At 42.0% G+C, this 20,851-nt stretch overlaps 1 long non-coding RNA gene across 1 annotated transcript in view; it reads left to right on the top strand.

The window, feature by feature from the left end:
• Positions 1-530: 530 nt before the first annotated feature.
• The window catches only part of LOC137371002 (uncharacterized), a 67,422-nt gene continuing 47,101 nt past the window's right edge, over positions 531-20,851 (top strand). Inside the window, exon 1 of the long non-coding RNA XR_010975160.1 lies at positions 531-660. This is a non-coding gene — a long non-coding RNA (uncharacterized lncRNA). The remainder of the gene's footprint in view (positions 661-20,851) is intronic.

Raw genomic sequence — 20,851 nt, 5'->3', positions numbered from 1 at the left:
AAATGCTGCTGGCCATTTTGATAGCTTCATCCACCTCTAGTTGCATGTTTGGGGAACTTTGTATTTGAGCCCCATGTCTCCTTGTTCATCTGTACCCATCAGCATCTTTCCATTAAGAGTATATTCTCATTTTTCTTCCCAAAATGTATTACCATGCATTTCTCCACATTAAATTCCATCTACCATCTGACTGTCCCATACTAATCTGAGGGAACGCAGTGAGAACATACAGTTGCCTGAGTGAGAGACATTTGCCTGAGTGAAGTTGGAAATTTGGTGCAGATGGTAGGTTCTGGTAAGTTTTTGTCCAGTTTAAATTTTAGATTAAGAATCAGGCTTTAAATCTGCTGGTTAGGTAAAGAGCCTTGTTTAGACAAGAAGCAGTCAGCAGTGACAGTTATCTGTCAATCAGTTGGAAATAATTAGCTGAGCTAGCTAGTGAGTCATCAGAATCCTTATATAAAGCAGACCAGTTTCTTAGCCAAACACTGTGAGGGGACGCAGTAATAAAAGACAGTTGCCTGAGTGAGAGACATTTGCCAGAGTGAAGTTGATTATTTGGTGTACTTGGGAATTCAGTGCAGAGGGTGAAAGAGAGGCTCCTTTTCCCATCTTTTTCAGCCTCCAGCAGCTGGTGAGTCTTCTTCTTTTGACTCCAAGGTAGGTGAATGCAATTTTCCATTACTACAGCTTAAATTATAAACTAATTGACTAATTAAAAAAATAAGGTTGTACAGAGATGGCAGGGTCAGTGGTGTGCCTCAACTGCAGCATGTGGGAATCTGTGGAATGCACTGCAATCCTGGACAACCATGTCTACAGTAAGTGTATGCAGCTTGCATGATTTCAGCTCAGAATTGCTGAGCTGGAGACTGAGTTGCAGACATTGCAGAGCATCAGGGAGGGGGAGAGTTACCTGGTCACTTTGTTCCAGGAGGCAGACACACCCCTTAGACTAGGGAGATCATTAGAAATGGCCAGGAGGGTGTGATTGTGAGTGAGGCAGAGAGGGGGGATCAGCATTTATGATGAAGCCTCTGACCTTGTCCAATAGGTATGAGGTCCATGCTCCCTGTGTGGATAAAGAGAAGGACTGCAAAGTGGATGAGCAGACTGACCATGGCACCATGGTGAAAGATGCCATTCCAGTGGAGAGAGTGAAGAGGAATGTGGTAGTGATCGGAGACAGTATAGTCAGAGGGATAGATACTGTTCTCTGCAGCCATGACCAGGAACTCTGAAGGCTGTGTTGCCTGCCTGGTGCCAAGGTTAAGGACATCTCCTCGCAGCTGGAGAGGAACCCGGAGTTGGAGAGGGAGGATCCAGTTATCGTGGTCCATGTGGAAACCAATGACATAGGTAAATCAGAAATGATGTTCTGCTTAGAGAATTTGAGGAGCGAGGGTCCAAACTAAAATGCAGAACATCAAAGGTAATCATCTCCAGATTTTTACTTGAGCTATGTGCAAATTGGCACAAGGTCAAGCAGATTAGAGAACTAAATGCGTGGCTCAAAGAGTGGTGTGGGAAGAAGGGGTTTTGATTCTTGGGGCACAGGCATCAGTATTCAGGGAAGAGGGAGCTATTCTGTTGGAATGAGCTTCACTTGAAGCGGGCTGGAACCAGTGTCCTGGACAATCGCGTAACTAGGGCTGTGGACAGAGCTTTAAACTAACGGTGGGGGGGGGGCGGGAGGTGGGGGCGAGGGTTTGGGTAAAGGGAAATTTAGAAATCCAAAGAGAGTGGTCAGGGCATCGGAGCAGGATAGTGATGTGGGTAGCTCCCAATAAAATGGGACAGGAAGGGACAGAGAGTTAAACAAAAATTGCACTTTGGCAAATAAGGACATTGCAGGGAATAGAGATAAAAAAATGAAATTGAAGTTCCTTAATCTGAATGCACGAAGCATCTGTAATAAGATAGATGAACTAGTGGCACAAATAGCGGTAAATGATTTAGATCTAACTGCCATTACCAAGACATAGTTACAAGGAGATCAAAGTTGGGAAATGAATATTCCAGGGTACACAATATTTCAGAGAGATAAACAGAATGGCAAAAGAGGAGGAGTAGCCCTGATAGTAAGGGAGAGCATAAGGACATTAATAAGAAGGGATCTGGCCTCAGAAGATCATGAAGTAGAATCAGTTTGGGTGGAAATTAAGAATAGCAGGAGTCAGAAAACACTGGTGGGAATAGTTTAGAGTCCCCCTAACATTATGTTATTGGACAGAACATTAAGCGGGAAATTATTGGAGCATGTAAAAAAGGTAATGTATTAATTGTAGAGGACTTTAATTTGCATATAGACTGGGACAATCAAATTGGCAACAGTGGTCTAGAAGATGAATTTGTAGAAAGCTTTCATGACAGTTTCTTGGAGCAATACATTGTAGAACCGACTAGGGATAAAGCTAGCTTAAATCTTGTATAATGAAGCAGGGTTAATAAGCAATGTCATAGTAAAAGATCCAGTAGGAAATAGTGATCATGATACCATTGGCTTTCATGTTAAGTTTGAAAGTGACACATTTCAATCACAAATCATTCAGGACTGAGATGAGGAGAAACTATTACACTCAAAGACTGTGAATCTTTGGAATTCTCTACCCCAGAGGGTTGTGGATACTCCATCATTGAATATATTTAAGACTGGGATAGATAGATTTTTGGTCTCGGAGGGAATCAAGGGATATGGGGAGTGGGCAGGAAGGTGGAATTGAAGCCCAAGGTCAGCCATGATCATATTGAATGGCAGAGCAGGCTTGATGGGCCATATGGTCTACTTCTACTCCTATTTCTTGTGTTCTTGTGTTCTTGTAACTTGAGAGTTAAGTACATAACCTAGGTTGACACTTCAGTACAGTACTAAGGGGGCCCAGCACTGTCAGAGATGTTGTCTTTCAATTGAGATGTCAAAATAAGGCCACATCTGTCTGTTAAATATATATGGGATTGTTCAAAAATGAGCAGGGAGTTCTCTGTCATTTAACTCTCAACCAACACCACAGAACAGGTAATCTGATCTTTTATCTCAATGGGATCTTGCTGCATCCATATCGCCTGCCAAGTTTCACTATATTGTAACAGTGATTACACTTCAAAAAGTACTTCATCGGCTGTGAAGTGCTTTGCGATGTCCTGAAATTGTAAATGGTGCTATATAAATTCAAATTCTGACATTCGTTCTAACATCTTCTTAAAATCTTTGACAATATTCCATCTATTTAATTCCTTGATGGAAAGTTTTGCTTCTACACTGCTTGATTCTCAAAGGTTATCTTGCAAAATCCAGAATACTCTTCCACATTCACTATTCCCATTTCCATTTATGACCTTCTCCAGATGATATTGCCCCATCCGACCAAGCAAGAATTTGCTTGATCAAGTATCAGCTGGGTTAAAAACAACTGTTTCAATTTTAATGGAAAACCATTCCCACTTCAAAATCAGGTAGCTTTACTCTGGAAGTAAGGGAACAGAGGATGGCACCAATACAGTATGCAAACCAAACATGAAAGACACATGTTTGTGAAGAGGGAAGAAGGGTAACACAGGGGAGGTAGAGAAGCTAAGTGTACATTCAACTAAATGTCAAATTGGCAGGAACCTTTACTGCTATCTTGCCCTTTCGAGAGTGTTCACCCAATTAGGAAAAAAGGAGCTATAATCAATCTGCTGCCATTTTGTACAGCTGGCACAATGAACATCTTTACAGGAAGTTGTTTTTCATAAAATGTCACTACTTAAGGAGCTCTAGTGTTGCAAAATTACACAGTACTAGGAGTCTTCTAATCTCACTGCACCAGAAATCTCACTGCACTGGGAGTCTCGCTGCACCAGGAGTTTTATTGCACAAGGAGTCCCGCTGTATCAGGCACCAAGTATTGAACATCATTGACTGGCTGTTTCACAGGAAGCAATTAAACATTTGCTGTGATATTATTTAAAAATCAGCTCAAATTATTCACTTTATAGACAAAATAGGAGGAGGTTTTTCTTAAAATCAAGAGGACAGTAACCTTAGTTTGATTGCTAGCTGTATGATTAAAACATGCAAGAGCAAACAGTAAAATAAGAGATGAAGTGTTCAAGCAGATTTTGAACTTGCCGCCTTAATGTAAAACTGGCAATGAGGTTGCTGAAAATGAAATTTGTAGTTTCTATAATGGATGGTTGATCTGCAATGCCAGTTTCACATCTGGGTAGCAAGTTGAAAATCTACTCCATGCACCAAGAAGATTAAAAGCAGCAAAGAGATTTAAGGAGTCTGGTGCAAACATGCTCCAGTGGACCTCCCTGTTCTACTTTGAAAAGTTCCCGGGAACTTTAATATCCACCAGAACAGCTAGAACAAACAGACTTCAGCCCACAACCATCTGACCCAGAAGGCAGAGAGCTACCAACTGAGCAGAGGTCAGTAATACTAAAGCATATTTCACTGCACCTTGCAGGGATATAAAACACCATATAGAACAGGTCATTGGAGTTGAGGATTGTTGTGTATTTGTTCTGCTCAATGTTGCAGAAAGAAGCCTCAGCCTGAAGCAAGAATGCTGGCTGCGGAGTAACCTAGACCCCATCATTTTTTTTTAACTGTAATAAAATATAAAATCTTGCTCATTATCTTAGTAATTTTGTCTTTACAATGAGGGCTTAACTTCCTCGTTTGCATTCATGGCAGAGAGCTTTAGTGCTGAGAGTACATGTTGCACACTTTAGCATGCACTATTCACCATTTTCCCCATCATTTTAAATGGTCAGTAAATTGTGCTTGGTGCAATGCAGAATGTCTGATATGCGCTCCCAGCAGGTATGATGCCCACCTGCAGTGTGAAGTGAGATATGTGCCAATAAGAAATGTTTAAAAAGCCCCATTTTATCCTCTCCTACCTTGTGTGATCAGATTTGATATAGTTTAAAATCAGAATTCGACCCTGTCTCCAGGTTGTGATGTTACCTGAATGAAATATGATGATTTTATTGGAATGCGGCATTCAAATCAGCTTTTCCTAACAAGTAAACTGCACAAATGAACTGTTAACATTGTAATCAAAAGTGATAGATGAACAATGTCACAGGAAGAAAATTACAGGCTTATTCCTCCATTATTACAGTCCCATAGTAGCTGAATGCAAAACTGACAAGTTTTGATTTTGAAAATGAACAGCAGTATTTAGAAGCCTATAAATAATGCAGCAATTTGATGCAATGCTGCACAAAAAGCATGAGCTGTAGTTGAATCTTCAACTTTTCTTGACCTTAAATTAATTCTGAGAAGAATTTGGCTTGCGTACTAAATATTCTCATACAGGAAACGGAAGTTTGCCTAAGTACCTGCAATAATAGCAGTCAGTGCTCTAGATATTGAATTCTCCATAGGCTAGGCACGATGTGTCCTGTCAGCAGTTGGCAAGTGTGAAACTTCCTGTCGGTTATACTTGTTTGCTATTCACATAAGAAGGGCCAAACAAACACCAGATTTTTGTGTTTACTATAACTCTGCCTTAGATGATGTATGGGCAGTAATGCTGATTGGTATTGATAAAACCCAACCATTCTTTTAGGCTGGTTAAAATGATGGTATCACAGGGTCTGCTTTCTGTTCGCTGTTTCCCACAGTTGTTTACTCTTTCATGTTAGTCAGGTTCAATTTAGTCATCAGCAGCTGTTTGTGCAGTTACGCCCAATGGTCCAGCATATGGGCCTGGATTTACCTCCTGGCAGGCATTAAAGAAAAAGCAGAAGGAGCCCATTTTAAAAGAGGGGGTCGGGATCCTTGGAAGTAATCCTTGTTGTGCTCATCCACTTAATACAGCCTGAATGCTACATGAAGGAATGGCTGGGTCCCTGCTGCTGACAACGAGAATCCTGACAGGTCTCAAGAAAATAAAATATTCATCTTGTTACATCTTGAAGCTACAGAAATCAGGCTAATTTCTAATGGTCCTTGTTATCAAAATAATATTGCAGTCAATAATTCTGCCCTCAACCACCAATTATCCAGTTTTGCTCCTTAACTGTTGATGTTAATTAGATACTTTCTTTACTGTGTGAGAGCTGTTATAACTGGTTAAAACTCTTGAATGACAGGAGAATCCTACCAGGGTAAGCTTTTACCTGCAGTGCTCCTGACACACAGAGCATCAACGGCAATTCAAATGGACTCGAGTGAAAATCATGCAGGCGTTCACACTCCCATTCCTGATGTGAAGTACTGACATAAAATTTCTGCACTGAGATAGTAAAGAGCCGCAAAGCAACAGTGTCACCAGCTAAAAATGTCTGTTCCTCTGTGGGTTCCACTAAATCTATGGCACCAGATCAAGGAAAACTCTGTAAAATTTCTCCCCCAGGGACAACAACTTGTTGACCAAGGTTTCCTCCTTGCCTCAGTGGTAACATTTTTGCCTCTGAGTCAGAAGATCGTGGGTTCTTGGTCAACTCCAGATATTTGTGCATATAATCCCAGCTGACACATCCATCAGTACTGAAGAAATTCTCCCCTGTGTCCTGGCCAATATTTATCCCTCAACCAACATCATCGTAAAGCAGATTATCTGATCATTATCACATTTCTGTTTGTGTGATATTTTTGTGTGCAAATTGACTGCTCCATTTCAGTGGCGCAGTGGTTAGCACCGCAGCCTCACAGCTCCAAGGACCCGGGTTCGATTCTGGGTACTGCCTGTGCGGAGTTTGCAAGTTCTCCCTGTGTCTGCGTGGGTTTCCTCCGGGTGCTCCAATTTCCTCCCACACGCCAAAGACTTGCAGGTTGATAGGTTAATTGGCCATTACAAATTGCCCCTAGTATAGGTAGGTGGTAGGGAAATAGATAGGGACAGGTGGGGATGTGGTAGGAATATGGGATTAGTATAGGATTAGTATAAATGTGTGGTAGGAATATGGGATTAGTGTAGGATTAGTATAAATGGGTGGTTGATGGTCGGCACAGACTCGGTGGGCCGAAGGGCCTGTTTCAGTGCTGTATCTCTAAACTAAACTAAACATAAACTACTACAACAGTGACTACAGTTCAAAAGTACTTTATTGGTTGTAAAGTGCTTTGAGAAGTCCTGAGCTCATGAAAGGCACTATATGAATGCAAGTCTTTCTTTCTTTACCTTAATGTGCCTTTGTACATAAGAAAATCTCAGTTCAATGTTAAGGGTAACACCCTTAGGTACAAAGGGTAGTTTGTTAGAATGCTGGCTGTAAGACATCGCTTCAAACAATACTTAAATGGCTATATTTTGTTCTGGAGAGTATGCATATCATAATGCCAGGTGAGGAGGGGGTCTCAGGCTCCCCTTTCGCCCCTTCTCCTGTTTGACCGCAACAAGATTTATCCTTTTTTTTTAACACAGCTTACCACCTCAGTGAGTGTTAGCTCCTGTTCCTCTAACATAATTGTATAAGAACCAATCAGACAAGTTTTTTTGAGTTTAAACAAGAAAGATGTAAGTTTATTACTCTTAACACTCTAACCCGGTTAAAAATACTAAACATACGCTACACATTCACACACACATTCACACGAGAGTCACACACACTCAAATAGATTACAGAGGGAAAACATTTTTGGTGATTGCATTAAAGTCTGGAATAAATGGAAATTAAATACAGTTGGTGAATCCAATAGTCCTCAGATTGTATTCCTGCAGTTCTCACTGGGCCACAGGCACGGTAGTGGGCTTGCTTTACTCAGGGCTCCTGAAGGTAGAAGAGGAGGTTAATTATCATCCCCTGGTTGGGGGCTGTGCCGGTCTGTAGGCTTGAGGGGTTTTAGCAGTCACAGCCAGATCTTGTCTTGATACGTTCTGGGGAGAGAGATAGAGAGCCTGCTTTGTTGATGGCTTTTCAATTACTGCCCTCTGCTTTCTGTGTGACAAAGCTTACACTCTCTCCAGAGCTGTGCAGGCAGTCACATGACTCTATCAAGCCCCTTTGTTTTTTTAATTAAGTTTTTCTGGAATCTTCTCTGAGGTTCAAGGTGCTACACCTCAAGATATCCAGTCACACTTGGAGGGGATTGGCTCTTTCAAAGTCAATGGGTTTAGATGGCTGTGCCGACTGTGTTGATTAGGCCATTCAAGGGAATTTAATCACTGAGAGCACCCCATTGTTCTGGCTAGGCTGGATGAGACTTGTCATCTCCAGGTTGATCTTTTGGTGTTTCAAATGTAAATGGCAGTGGCCATCTTGGTTCCAGTTTTTTAAAAAGTTACTTGTAAACTTTTTCCATTAAAAGTCTAATGTAAGGTTCCAACCAATGAAATTAACATTTCCCCTTTGGCATATAGGGTTTTCATGCCAATGTGAAGAAGTGAGTGAGTGAGTAAAGAAAGAATTACAACAAATGAATGGTACCAACTCTCAGTTTGTGAGGAGCTGCTGGCTCCCCCTCTTCAATCCCTCTATCCTCTTCTATCCCAGAATATGGAGAACAGCCCATTCAAAGAAACTGAGAAGGCTCAAAATTGTGGGACCCTGCTTCCATTGGGAGTTTCTTACCTCCTAGTGTACAATAACTTGTTCTACAAGTGTAGCTGTGTTGAGATAATAGACGTCTGAAATGCAAAGTGACATCCAGCTGTCCACCCTGATTTTCAGTGCATGTGAGAAAATGGACATGCATCATGCAGCTAGGTTTTGTTGGAAGCTTGTTCTGTGGACTCACTTTCACAGATGCTAATAATGCGACAGTTCTATGTTTAAGTTGGATTTACAAAGTTTACCCTGCTGCAGTTTATAAACGTATGTGAAGCTGATAAAAAAAAAAGAACAGTAAGGTTGTTTGACTGCTTTGCATTCAGCATCAGGCCTGCCCAAATAGGTTTATGGCCTGTCTACTTTCCCTATCTATTGGTTCTTTGAGCCATCTTTTCCCAGGCTATCCAGATGACTCTCCTGTAGGAAGGGTGGCCTTCAGGGCCAAACAGGACAATTCTTCTTCCATCCACTCCATACAACACCAGCTCCATTTAAGGAATGGTGAGCTTCTTTGGGCACACTTAGCCATTTAAAAAAATATTCGATCTCCTCAGCCACTTGTACTCCATTTCAATGCATTTCGCGTTAATGCTCTTTAAAAGCAATAGCTGTCTCCCCCACTCCACCTACCACCACTATTAGTGAGTTGCCAATATCACTAAAAAAAAATTGGTCATTATCTCATTGCTGTTTGTGTGAGCTTGCAGTGCATAAATTGGCTACTGTGTTTCCTAAATTACAACTGTGACTATACTTCAAAAGTAATTCATTGGATGTAAAGTGCCTTGAGAGTTCCTGGGATGGTGAAAGGTGTCATATAAATGCAAGTCTTTCTTTTTTCCCAGCTCCGAATGATCTGGGATTAACCATTCACAATTCTCAACAATTACAACAATAACTCATATTTATATAGCACCTTTAATGTAATAAAACATCCCAAGACACTGCACAAGATCATTATAAAACAAAATCTGACATCGAGCCACAAAAGGTGATATTCGGCCGATGACGAAAAGCTTGGTCATTTAGGTAGATTGTAAGGAGTGTCTTAAAGGAGCAAAGTGAGATAGAGAGACAAAGAGGTGTAGGGAGTGTATTCCAGAGCTTGGTCCCTAGGCAACTGAAGGCGTGGCCACCAATGATGACACGATTACTGTATAATCAGGGATGCTCAAGATGCTAGGATTAGAGGAGCGTATATACCTTGGAGGGTTGTGTGACTGGAGGAGATTACAGAGATAGGGAGGGACAAGGCAATGGAGGGATTTGAAAACAAGGATGAGAAATTTAAAATCAAGACAAGAGTTAAAAGCTGACCATTCCAGTTTGTGTCACTTTGCCCCTCAGTCCTCTTCCTTTGCCCAGTTTGAACGCAAGTTGATCGCAATGCAGTTCAGTAACAGCCCAGAAAACACAATTATATGAAGCCTGAAGACATTTGTACCAAACTTCACTCTCTGATATTTTAATGGAGGTGTTAACCTTGTTATTTTAAGTAGCAGAGTGAGGAAACCAATACATGTATGTTTAGTAATCAAAATATATCTGTGCTGAGTCATTTGCCTAGCCTTATATTATATGCAAAAAATTAAAATCAGTTACAAGGAGTATAATAATGGCACAGATTATCACAAGCTCTGCTTGATTGTCTGATTTAAATCATTACTGTCATTTTCAGGCAACCTGTCTTCAACTATTTTGTGGTTTGTCTGAAATGGATAGAAAAGAAAAGGAACAAAAACTTTTCCTATTCAATAGAAAATTAATACTTGGAGACTCTGGTGGGAATTATAACTTCTGAATGGGAAAGCAGCCCAGTGAGTTGTCAGCCAGTTCGATTATAACACCTGGGCCTCATTAACTTGCCCCTGGCCAACTTCCCAAATAAATGGCCAGGAAGTCAGCAGGAAGTGGCACACTGTCAGTCAAACTGTAAGCTGGGCCAAAGGTAAATATAGGGATGGGCGGGGGGAGCTTTTAGGATCGGAATCCCCTCCAATTGGGAAATTTGTGCAATATTAGGATACAAGCCCACGGACATGTTTTGACCTCATGTTTGAACTATAAAATGCAAAAGCCAAGTTTTAGCACAGGGCTGGACAGCAAGGGGTTAATTTGGACATTTAGTAAAAGACAGTGGCTCATCAAAAAGGGATTCAGACATTGACTGAGTGCTATCATGGAACACTGATACCAGAGAAAAGCTATTACCTGCCATTGGCTAATGCAATTAAGAGACTGATTACCCAATGGTACAAGGGACATACCATCAATATGATAATAAAGCCAGTATCATAGACAATAGTATTGGAATTTGGCCATTGTAACTATGATTGGTTCTTCTTGAGGAGAGAGGTGGGACATACACCTTCATCAACCTTGGAGCCAGGTGCTTTTACTGTATTGCGTCAAAACAGCAGGAGGACTGTTTAAACAATCTGGGAGCTGATTATATCCATCTGGGTTATTTCTTCCATGGTAGGACTGTATTGTTGCACCCAATATGAGCTGATCATATTTGTCTGGACTATGCGTGGAATAAACTAAGAGGTGTTACCTGCTGGACATTGAACAGCATTAACAACAGGAAATATATTTGAGATGTTCTGAGTCATATTATTATAAAAAGAAAGCACATCAAAGTGACTGTGCTGTAGTCAAGTGAAGAAGGACAGCCACTGGTCATCTCCAGATCCAGGCCTACAGTCAACATCGGTAATTACCAGCCGTTTAGATGATTGTAAGTTTTCAGTCAAATCTTGAAGGGGTTTGTACTATGGGGGCTGCGGTCGAAAGAAGTGTCAGGATTGGTCATCTTGACTCAAGACCTACAATCAACACCAGACAGACTAGCTGTGTTGGGGGTTCTAAGTATTTTCAGCCAAATCGTAGTAATGTTGGTCTGAGAGTTTTGTAAGGTTTTGGGACAAAAGAGTAGTGTATTTGCTTGTAATTTGTTCATGTTTCAGCCAAATCATAGTGACATTGGTCTGAGGGTTTAGTGAGGTTTTGGGACAAAAGTGTAGTGCTTTTGCTTGTGTTTTGTAAATGTAAACCAAGTTGTAATGACTTTGTTTGGGTAACTGGGAACAGTGGTCAAATCGCAGAAAGGTTCAGCTGGGAATTGGAGGAGTTAATTTTCGGTAACCGCAGAAGGTTTTGTACTGGGGACAGTTTTGTTTGATTTCACTAATAGAATCACAGAATCGTTACAGTGCAGAAGGAGGCCATTCGGCCCATCAACTCCACACTGGCTCTCCGAAAGAGCAATTCCCTCAGTTCCATTCACCTACCTTCTACCCATAACCCTGCACATTGTTCCTTTTCATATAACAATCCACTTCCCTTCTGAATGCTTCAATTGAACCTGCCTCTGCCAAGTTCTCAGGCAGCGCATTCCAGACCTGAACCACTCACTGCGTGAAAAAGATTTTCCTAGTGTCACTTTTGCTTCTCTTACCAAATACTTTAAAGTTGTGCCCTCTCCTTCTGATCCTTTCACAAGTGGGAACAGTTTCTCTCCATCTCCATAACCAGACCCCTCATGATTTTGAATACCTCTATCAAATCACCTCTCAGCCTTCTCTTCTCCAAGGAAAACAGTCCTATCTTCTCCAATCAATCTTCATAACTGAAATTCCTCATCCCTGGAAGCATTCTCGTGAATCTTTCCTGTACTCTCTAATGCCCTCGCATCTTTCCTAAAGCGCGGTGCCCAGAACTGGATGCAATACTCCAGCTGAGGGTGAACTAGTGTCTTATACAAGTTCAACATAACTTCCTTGCTCTTATATTCTATTCCCCTATTAATAAAGCCCAGGACATTGTCTGTTTTTTTGACCACTCTCTCAACCTGTCCTGCCACCTTCAATGACTTGTGCACATATACACTCAGGTCCCTCTGCTCCTGCACCCCCTTGAGCATTGTACTTTTTGTTCGATATTGTCTGTCCCTGTTCTTCCTACCAAAATGAATCACTTCATATTTCTCTGCATTGAATTTCATCTGCCACCTGTCTGCCCATTCCACCAACTTGTCCATGTCCTTTTGAAGTTCTACACCATCTTCCTCACAGTTCACAATGCTTCCAAGTTTCATATCATCTGCAATCTTTGAAATTGTGCCCTGTATACTAAGGTCCAGGTCATTAATATATATCAGGAAAAGCAAGGGTCCCAACACTGATCCCTGGGGAGCTCCACTACAAACCTCCTCCAGCCCAAAAAACATCCATTAACCATCACTCTTTGTTTCCTGTCACTCAGCCAATTTTGTAACCGTGTTGCTACCATCCCTTTTAATACATGAGCTACAGGTTTGCTCACAAGTCTGTTGTGTGGCCCTGTATTAAATGCCTTTTGAAAGTCCAAGTGCACCACATCAAGAGCATTGCCCTCATCAACCCTCTCTGCTACCTCCTCAAAAAACTCCAGCAAGTTAGTTAAACATGATTTTCCCTTAAGAAATCCATGCTGGCTTTCCTTAATTAACTCGCATTTGTCCATGTGACTATTGATTTTGTCCTGAATTATTAGAGGTGCCTGTATCAGGGATATTAGTGGGTTCAATAAAACAGCAAATTTATAGTTGAGCCAAACCCTGTGTCATGTGCATTTTGTCCTTATGACTCCTGAAGTCCAAGAACCATCGTACGGGGAAACGGGAATGTAACCTCTTATAGGGTGGTTCGTGTGAATGAGGGCTTGTGAGCATTTAGCAGTTCAGGAAGGATGTGGAGTATGGGAAAGGGAGGCATACACTTCTTTTTTGGGGATCAAAGAAGCACACTTCCTCTTTCTGACCCCACAAAGGAAAGTTTTATATTTACCTGATTATGCCTTTTCGGTGTCTGAGTAGGCTTCTGCTGTCAAGGTAGCTGTTGCATGCCTTCCGCTGACCTCCTGTTTTAGATGGTGCCATGGTCCTACTGACATAATAGAACCCTGAACTGCTAACTGAAGCCCAACCCCAGCTGGGATAGATTCAGCAGTATGCCTCCCTAACCCATTTCCTTCTATTTTCACCTCGTGCAAGCTCCTGAAAACGAGCAGAACCCAGGAGGAAAATTCAATGCCTTATATTGTCTATGCAAATTATTAAAATTAGTCCATAGGCCATACACATCCTGTCCACCACCTCACCTCCTGTTAATGTCATTGATTTGGGCCTTGTTGCCGAGTCTCACCTCTGCTTCCTGCTTTGTGAGATTTGCTCCCATCATTTGGCCTCTGGCTAATTCATTTAAAAACAAAGTTAGGCTCCAGTCTTGTCCGACCACTTGCACCTGCTTCCCCCCTCCGTGGTCTTCTAGTGGTCTAAGCCTGATGGCTGGTCTTGATCCTGCTACCAGCTGCTGACTGCTTGGCCTCACCACCAATCCCCACTCCTTGGTCAAACAGTAACTGTTGGCTAGGCTTCAGCTGTGTCGATTGGCTTGACTGTTTGCCATAAATTGCTCCTGGAGCCTCTCTCGATGATGGCTGTAAACGCAGCTCTGAATCTCAGTGTCACAGAAAAATATTACCCACTCTTTCCATTTCACTCATTTCAATTCAGCTCATTTCAGATCACCATCACTAGGGAAAAAGTACTGAGCAAACTATTAGGATTGAAGGCAAACAAGTCCCCAGGGCCTGATGACCTACATCCTAGGGTCTTAAAGGAAGTGGCAGCGGAGATAGTGGATCCATTGGTTATCATATTCCAAAATTCTCTGGATACGGGAAAGGTTTCAGTGGATTGGAAAAAAGTTAATGTAACGCCCTTTACAAAAAGGGAGGGAGGCAGAAAGTAGGAAACTAAAGACCAGTTAGTTTAACATCTGTCGTTGGGAAATTGTTAGAATCCATTCTTACTGAAGTAATAACAGGACATTTAGAAAGTCAAAATGCAATCCATCAGAGTCAGCATGGTTTTATGAAGGGTAAATCGTGTTTGACTAATTTGCTAGAGTTCTTCGAAGCTGTAACAAGCAAAGTGGATAATGGGGATCCTGTAGATGTAGCTTATCTGGACTTCCAGAAGGCATTTGATAAGGTGCTGCACAAAAGGTTAATACACAAGGTAAGATCACATGGGGTTAGGGGCAATTTATTAGCTTGGATAGAGGATTGGCTAACCAACAGAAAACAGAGAGTCGGGATAAATGGATCTTTTTCTGGTTAGCAAGATGTAACTAGTGGGGTGCCACAGGGTTCGGTCCTCGGGCCCCAACTATTTACAATCTATATAAGTGACTTGGATACAGGGATAGAAGGTACTATAGCCAAATTTGCAGATGACACTAAAACAGGTGGGACAGTAAATTGCAATAAAGAAATAAGAAATCTACAAATGGATATGGATAGGTTAGGTGAATGGGCCAAAGTTTGGCAGATGGATTTTAACATGGATAAGTGTGAGGTTATTCATTTTGGTCAGAAGAATAGAAAGGCAAATTATTGTCTAAATGGAGAGAAACTTCAGAGTGCTTCGGTGCAGAAGGATCTGAGTGTCCTCATGCATGAATCGCAGAAAACTAGTTTTCAGGTACAGCAGATGATGAGGAAGGCAAATGAAATTTTGGCATTTATTGCTAAAGGAATAGAATATATAAAGTAGGGAAGTGTTGCTGCAACTGTACAAGGCATTAGTGAGACTGAATCTGGAGTATTGCGTACAGTTTTGGACCCCTTCCTTGAGAAAGGATGTAGTTGCATTGGAGGCAGTTCAAAGGAGGTTCACTAGATTGAGTCCAGAGATGGGGGGCTTGTCTTATGAAGAGAGATTGAGCAGTTTAGGCCTTTACTCTCTGGAGTTTAGAAGAATGAGAGGAGATCTAATTGAGGTATATATGATGATTAAGGGGATTGACAAAGTAGACATAGAGAGGATGTTTCCTCTTGTGGGGCAGTCTAGAACGAGAGGTCATAGTTTTAGGATAAGGCGTAGCAGATCTAAAACAGAGATGAGGAGAAATTACTTCTCTCAAAGGGTCGTGAATCTGTGGAATTCACTACCCCAGAGTGCGGTGGATGCCGGGACATTGGGTAAATTTAAGGAGGAGATAGACCGATTTTTAATTAGAAATGGGTTGAAGTGTTATGGAGAATGGGCAGGAAAGTGGAGTTGAGGCCAAGATGAGATCAGCCATGATTGTATTGAATGGCAGAGCAGGCTCGAGGGGCTGAATTGCCGACTCCTGCTCCTTGTTCTTAGGTTCTTCGTCCTCAGCTTTTAATTGTTTTAAAAAATTCTTCTTTAACCACCGCCCCACCCTTCCCCCCCGCTCCCCCCCCACACACCCACCGCCCCAAACCCCAACCCAGGTCCATTCTACAACCTAAGTGCCGGTTTACAGGGATGTTGACAGATCAGGCCTGGGGACAGACAGGATTGTGGACGGAACTGGGAGAATGACATGCAAGTCAAGACCAGAAAACAGCATTGAGCAGGCCTGAGTGTTGGAAATACATTTCATTTTGAAGAGTTCAGGGCGAAATATCAGAACAGAAAGGGACTGCCAATTCCCTAAAGTTTAGTGACCCATTCTCCTCTCTTTCTCAAGTACTCTCTTTTTATAGATGATGTGGTGCTGCGGACTAAAAATTTGCTTAGTGGGCTGTATATTGAAGTCCAAAAGCTTGCTCCTGGGGTGGCAGGCTTGTTTTCATTGATGAAACTAAAAGTTGTTGTTCCTTTGTGTTTCTTGGCAGTCAAAGTGAACATTTTAACCAATTCCTTTCTAAGCAATTAGTCATGCAACATTATGCATATAGAGCCAACTTCAGCAATAATAACATTAGATTTCAGACCACTAACTGATTTTAACATATTGTAGCGTTTAATTGATCTAGGTTTGATTGTATTAGTCTGTCCACTTATCTGTGTTCACTGTGTTTGATTGCTTAAGCCTATGGGTGAAGCTTAAGAGTTGAAACTGAAACCAAAAGACACAGACTGTTCTGAAGAAGACATTGTACTGAGATCTTTTAAGAGCTGAGATACTTTAAAGTGCTGTAAATAAACCAGTTAATACAAGTGTCATATCTGCATTTAGTTGAACCTCGGCCTTCAATTGTCTGTATACCTGCTATTCTTTCGTCGGAAGCACTAGTCTGCATCTTTGCATGTGAACATTGGCACATGTATCTTTCTGGTAGAAAGATTACTCTCCGCACCGATCACCAAGCATTGACTGCATTGTTAGCTATGTCAGGATCAGGTCATCAACCGCTATGCATCTACAGATGGTCAGACCATCTTCATTAGTATAACGTCGAGGTCGAGTACCTTGCAAGGTTCACACAACTGAGTAGCTGATATGCTTAGCTGATGGGCAGCACAGTGGCGCAGTGGTTAGCACCGCCGCCTCACAGCTCCAGTGACCCGGGTTCAGTTCTGGGTACTGCCTGTGTGGAGTTTGCAAGTTCTCCCTGTGGCTGTGTGGGTTTCCACCGGGTGCTGTGGTTTCCTCCCACAGCCAAAGACTTGCAGGGTGATAGGTAAATTGGCCATTGTAAATTGCCCCGAGTGTAGGTAGGTGGTAGAATGGTGGGGATGTGGTAGGGAATATAGGGTTAATGTAGGATTAGTATAAATGGGTGGTTGTTGGTCGGCACAGAAGCAGTGGGCCGAAGGGCCTGTTTCAGTGCTGTATCTCAAAATAAAATAAAGTAATCCTGTCACAGATATTGTTCACGATAGCAAAGCAACTTGCAATGTTAAAGACTAAATGATCGTAGTGATTTTGCATGTGATCATGAATCTTGTTACGCAAGAGGAGTTGGAGGCTGAGTAAGCAGCAGACAACGTACTGCAGCAAATAAGTTAGTACCTCAAAATTGAGTGGCCTCCTGATATAGGGGAAGAACTGATCCCTTTTTACAGAATACACAATGAACTTCATTGTTTGGTGATAACTGTATTGCACGTGCAACTTGAGCAGTTATCCCGAAGGCACTACAGCAACATATATTACATCTTGCCCATGAAGGACATCCGGGTGTTGTTACGATGAAACAATGATCCCATGAAGCATAGCTTGTACACTCAGCGAAAGATCTGTTAAACCGTGTCCCGCACCTCTACAACTGACCCCATGGCCAATAAAACCATGGTAACAACTCCAAGTTGATATTTTTGGAGAAGTGTAAGCAGCCCCTAGGAATCAACATATTTTGTTCATGATCCACATAGCAAATGGCCGGAAATCGCTACAACAAATTTCATTACAACCACTTCAGTCAGTGACATTCTGGACAAGTTATTTACAAAATGTGGTTTGCCGGAATCTATTACTACAGTCAATGGACCGCAGTTTACTTCAAGTCAGTTCACGGAGTTCCTAGCAAGTTATGGAATTCATCACCATCTGACATCACTCTACAATCCGCAATCAAATGGTGGCGTTGAATGATTTATCAGGGTAAAAAAGTACAGTCTGAAAGCTAGTATGTCAGAGGGGAAAACATTCGAACAATCCATTCACATCCTACTCCGCACATATCGATCCATCCCACACTCTCTGACGGGAAAGACACCAGCCGAACTTACGATAGGTTGTAACTTTCACATGCCACTGACCATTCTTAAGCCATCGCTACCAGTTAGCGAGAATGTCAGAGCGAATGCAGACAAAATCGTAAAGTGACAAGGTAAAGCAAAACAAGATTTGACAAACGTGCAGGCGCAAGAGAATCACAATTTAAGATTGGAGATTGGGTTTGAATCAAATGGCCAAATCACGACCACAAACTTGCCTCAACAGTGTCAGGTCCAAATCAGACTAAACGTTTGCTAGGTACCAATGCTTATCTGTTGGATGACAACACCAAGCAGAATGTGAGATGTTTGATAGGGAGCACACCAAGATCATTTGAGGATAGTGGTTATGAGGATACATTTCTTTTTCCTATTAATGATGTTAATAATCCGTGTCATCAAGCTGTTCAAACAGATCCACAACCTTAAATTTGTAAATCTAATTGCAAACCTAAGAGACCTTCCTATCTCAAAGACTATTTCTATACTTAGAGGAAACAGGCAGGTTGAACATGAAGAAATAACTTGATGTATATATGTTTGATGTTCAGAATATTTTAATTCAAAAATAATGTCTTTAGTTAAAAGGGGGAAAATATAGTGTTTGGTTTGATTTGGGTGTGAGGTTATCCATTTTGGACCAAAAAAGGATACAGTAGGGTACTTTCTAAATGGGAAGAGGTTAAGTACAGTGAATGTTCAAAGAGACTTGGGGGTTCAGGTGCATAGATCTTTAAAATGCTACGAGCAACTGCAGAAAATAATCAAAAAGGCTAATGGAATGCTAGCCTTTATATCCAGAGGATTGGAGTATAAAGACATAGAGGTTATGCTGCAGCTGTATAAAACCCTGGTTAGACTCCACTTGGAGTACTGTGAGCAGTTCTGGGCATCACACCTTAGGAAGGATATATTAGCCTTGGAGGGAGTGCAACGTAGGTTTACAAGAATGATACCTGGACTACAGTTACGAGGAGAGATTACACAAATTAGGCCTGTTTTCGCTAGAATTTAGAAGGTTAAGGGGTGATCTGATTGAGGTCTTCAAGATATTAACAGGAAAAGACAGGCTAGATAAAGATAAGCTATTTCCACTGGTTGGATATTCAAAAACTAGGGGGCATAGTTTACAAATTAGGACCAGACCGTTCAGGAGAGATGTTAGGAAGCACTTCTTCACGTAAAGAGTGGTGGAGGTTTGAAACTCGCTCCCACACACAGCAGTTGAAGCTAGAACAGTTGTTAATTTTAAATCTGAGATAGATAGATTTTTGTTAAGCAAAGATATTAAGGGATATGGGCCAAATGCAGGTATACGGAGTTAGGCCGCAGATCAGCCATGGTCCCATTGAATGGCGAGACAGGCTCGAGGGGCTGAATGGTCTACTCCTGTTCCTATCTTCCTATGTTCCCATGATTGTATTAGTCTGTCCACTTATCTGTGCTCACTGTGTTTGATTGTGGGTGGAGCTTAACAGTTGAAACTGAAACCAAAAGACACAGAGCCAAAATGTTCTACTAAACACAGACTGTTCTGAAGAAGACATTGTACTGAAATCTTATAAGAGCTGATATACTCTAAAGTGCTGTAAATAAACCAGTTGGTGATTTAATACAAGTGCGATATCTGCATTGCTCTGAGATAAATCAGATATACATAATATATTCAGCAACCCAGCGTCAACATAAAACATATAATGAAAAACATCTTTTTTTTCTGGCATTGCCCCCATTCTTCTCTCTCATTCTCTCACGCGTGCTTTATTTTATGGTACCTATATTTTGCCATATTTTGCCCAACTCTCTTTTTCAATGATCTGGTTCTCTGGCCTTTTTTTTTAAAGTGTATAATTCTGTTCAGTTATTTTATCCAACCTCCTTCTCATTTTTAATAGTCCTAGGGCTAAAAATTGGATTGCTCCCCATCTCAGGCACAGGGGTCACGATTCACAATTAGCTCACACCAAGTCCCATTGAGACAAGCAGCATGCAAATTTTCTGCTGATTTTTCATTTCTATGGTTGAAGCATTTGGCCAAGCACAGCCCATGCTGCTGGCTGGCTGCATCTTCAATATGGAGCCCAGCAATGTGCATGGTTAGCAAATGGTTCAGCTAGCCTGAGCCTCTTAAGGCAGCCTTCCCATCTTAAAGGGGAGCTGTGCTCATTACAAAGAAGCTATTGCCAACCGCCCATTGAACAAGTGGCTACAAGGATAAGGACACCAAATGGAGCAACAATCAACAGAGAGCTCTCCCAAGTTCTCAGATGCAGTACTGGTGGCCTTAGATCAGGAGGTCTACAGGAGGGGGGTCAGGAGGCCCTCAAGGAACTCCTTCAGAAGGGAATAGGAGCAGGTGGCAAGGGAGATTAATTCCCAGAGCCTGGCCCAAGGACCTGGCAGCAGTGCACAAGAAAATTCAATGGCCTCACGCAGATGGTGGTCAGTGAAGGCATCTTCACATGACAACTCCAACCCACCAAACCACCAAATTCCCATGCTGCTCAATGCACCACAACCCCATCACTCACCCATCAGCAGTCCTGACATTCAGGACTCAGGCCTTACCACCTCACACTCACACACCTTCCAATCATGCCAGACTCACACCCTACTCTTGCAGTCACCACATATTCAGCTGTGAGAGGCAAATCACCCAAACACAGTGCAACAAACTCACTGACCTACTTCCTTCTCTCTTGAATGGCAAGATTTCCCATAACCACAGGTAGCAGTGAAGAATTGGACGGGATGGGGAGAACTGCATCACTTAAGCCCACTGGAGCAGATTGTGCTCACCATCATGGCAGGCTGTCACAAAGGTCGCTGAGAACA

Source organism: Heterodontus francisci, chromosome 6 (assembly GCF_036365525.1).
Source record: "Heterodontus francisci isolate sHetFra1 chromosome 6, sHetFra1.hap1, whole genome shotgun sequence".
In the NCBI taxonomy this organism is placed as follows: Eukaryota; Metazoa; Chordata; class Chondrichthyes; order Heterodontiformes; family Heterodontidae; genus Heterodontus; species Heterodontus francisci.
This window is presented reverse-complemented; position numbering and strand designations above follow the sequence as displayed.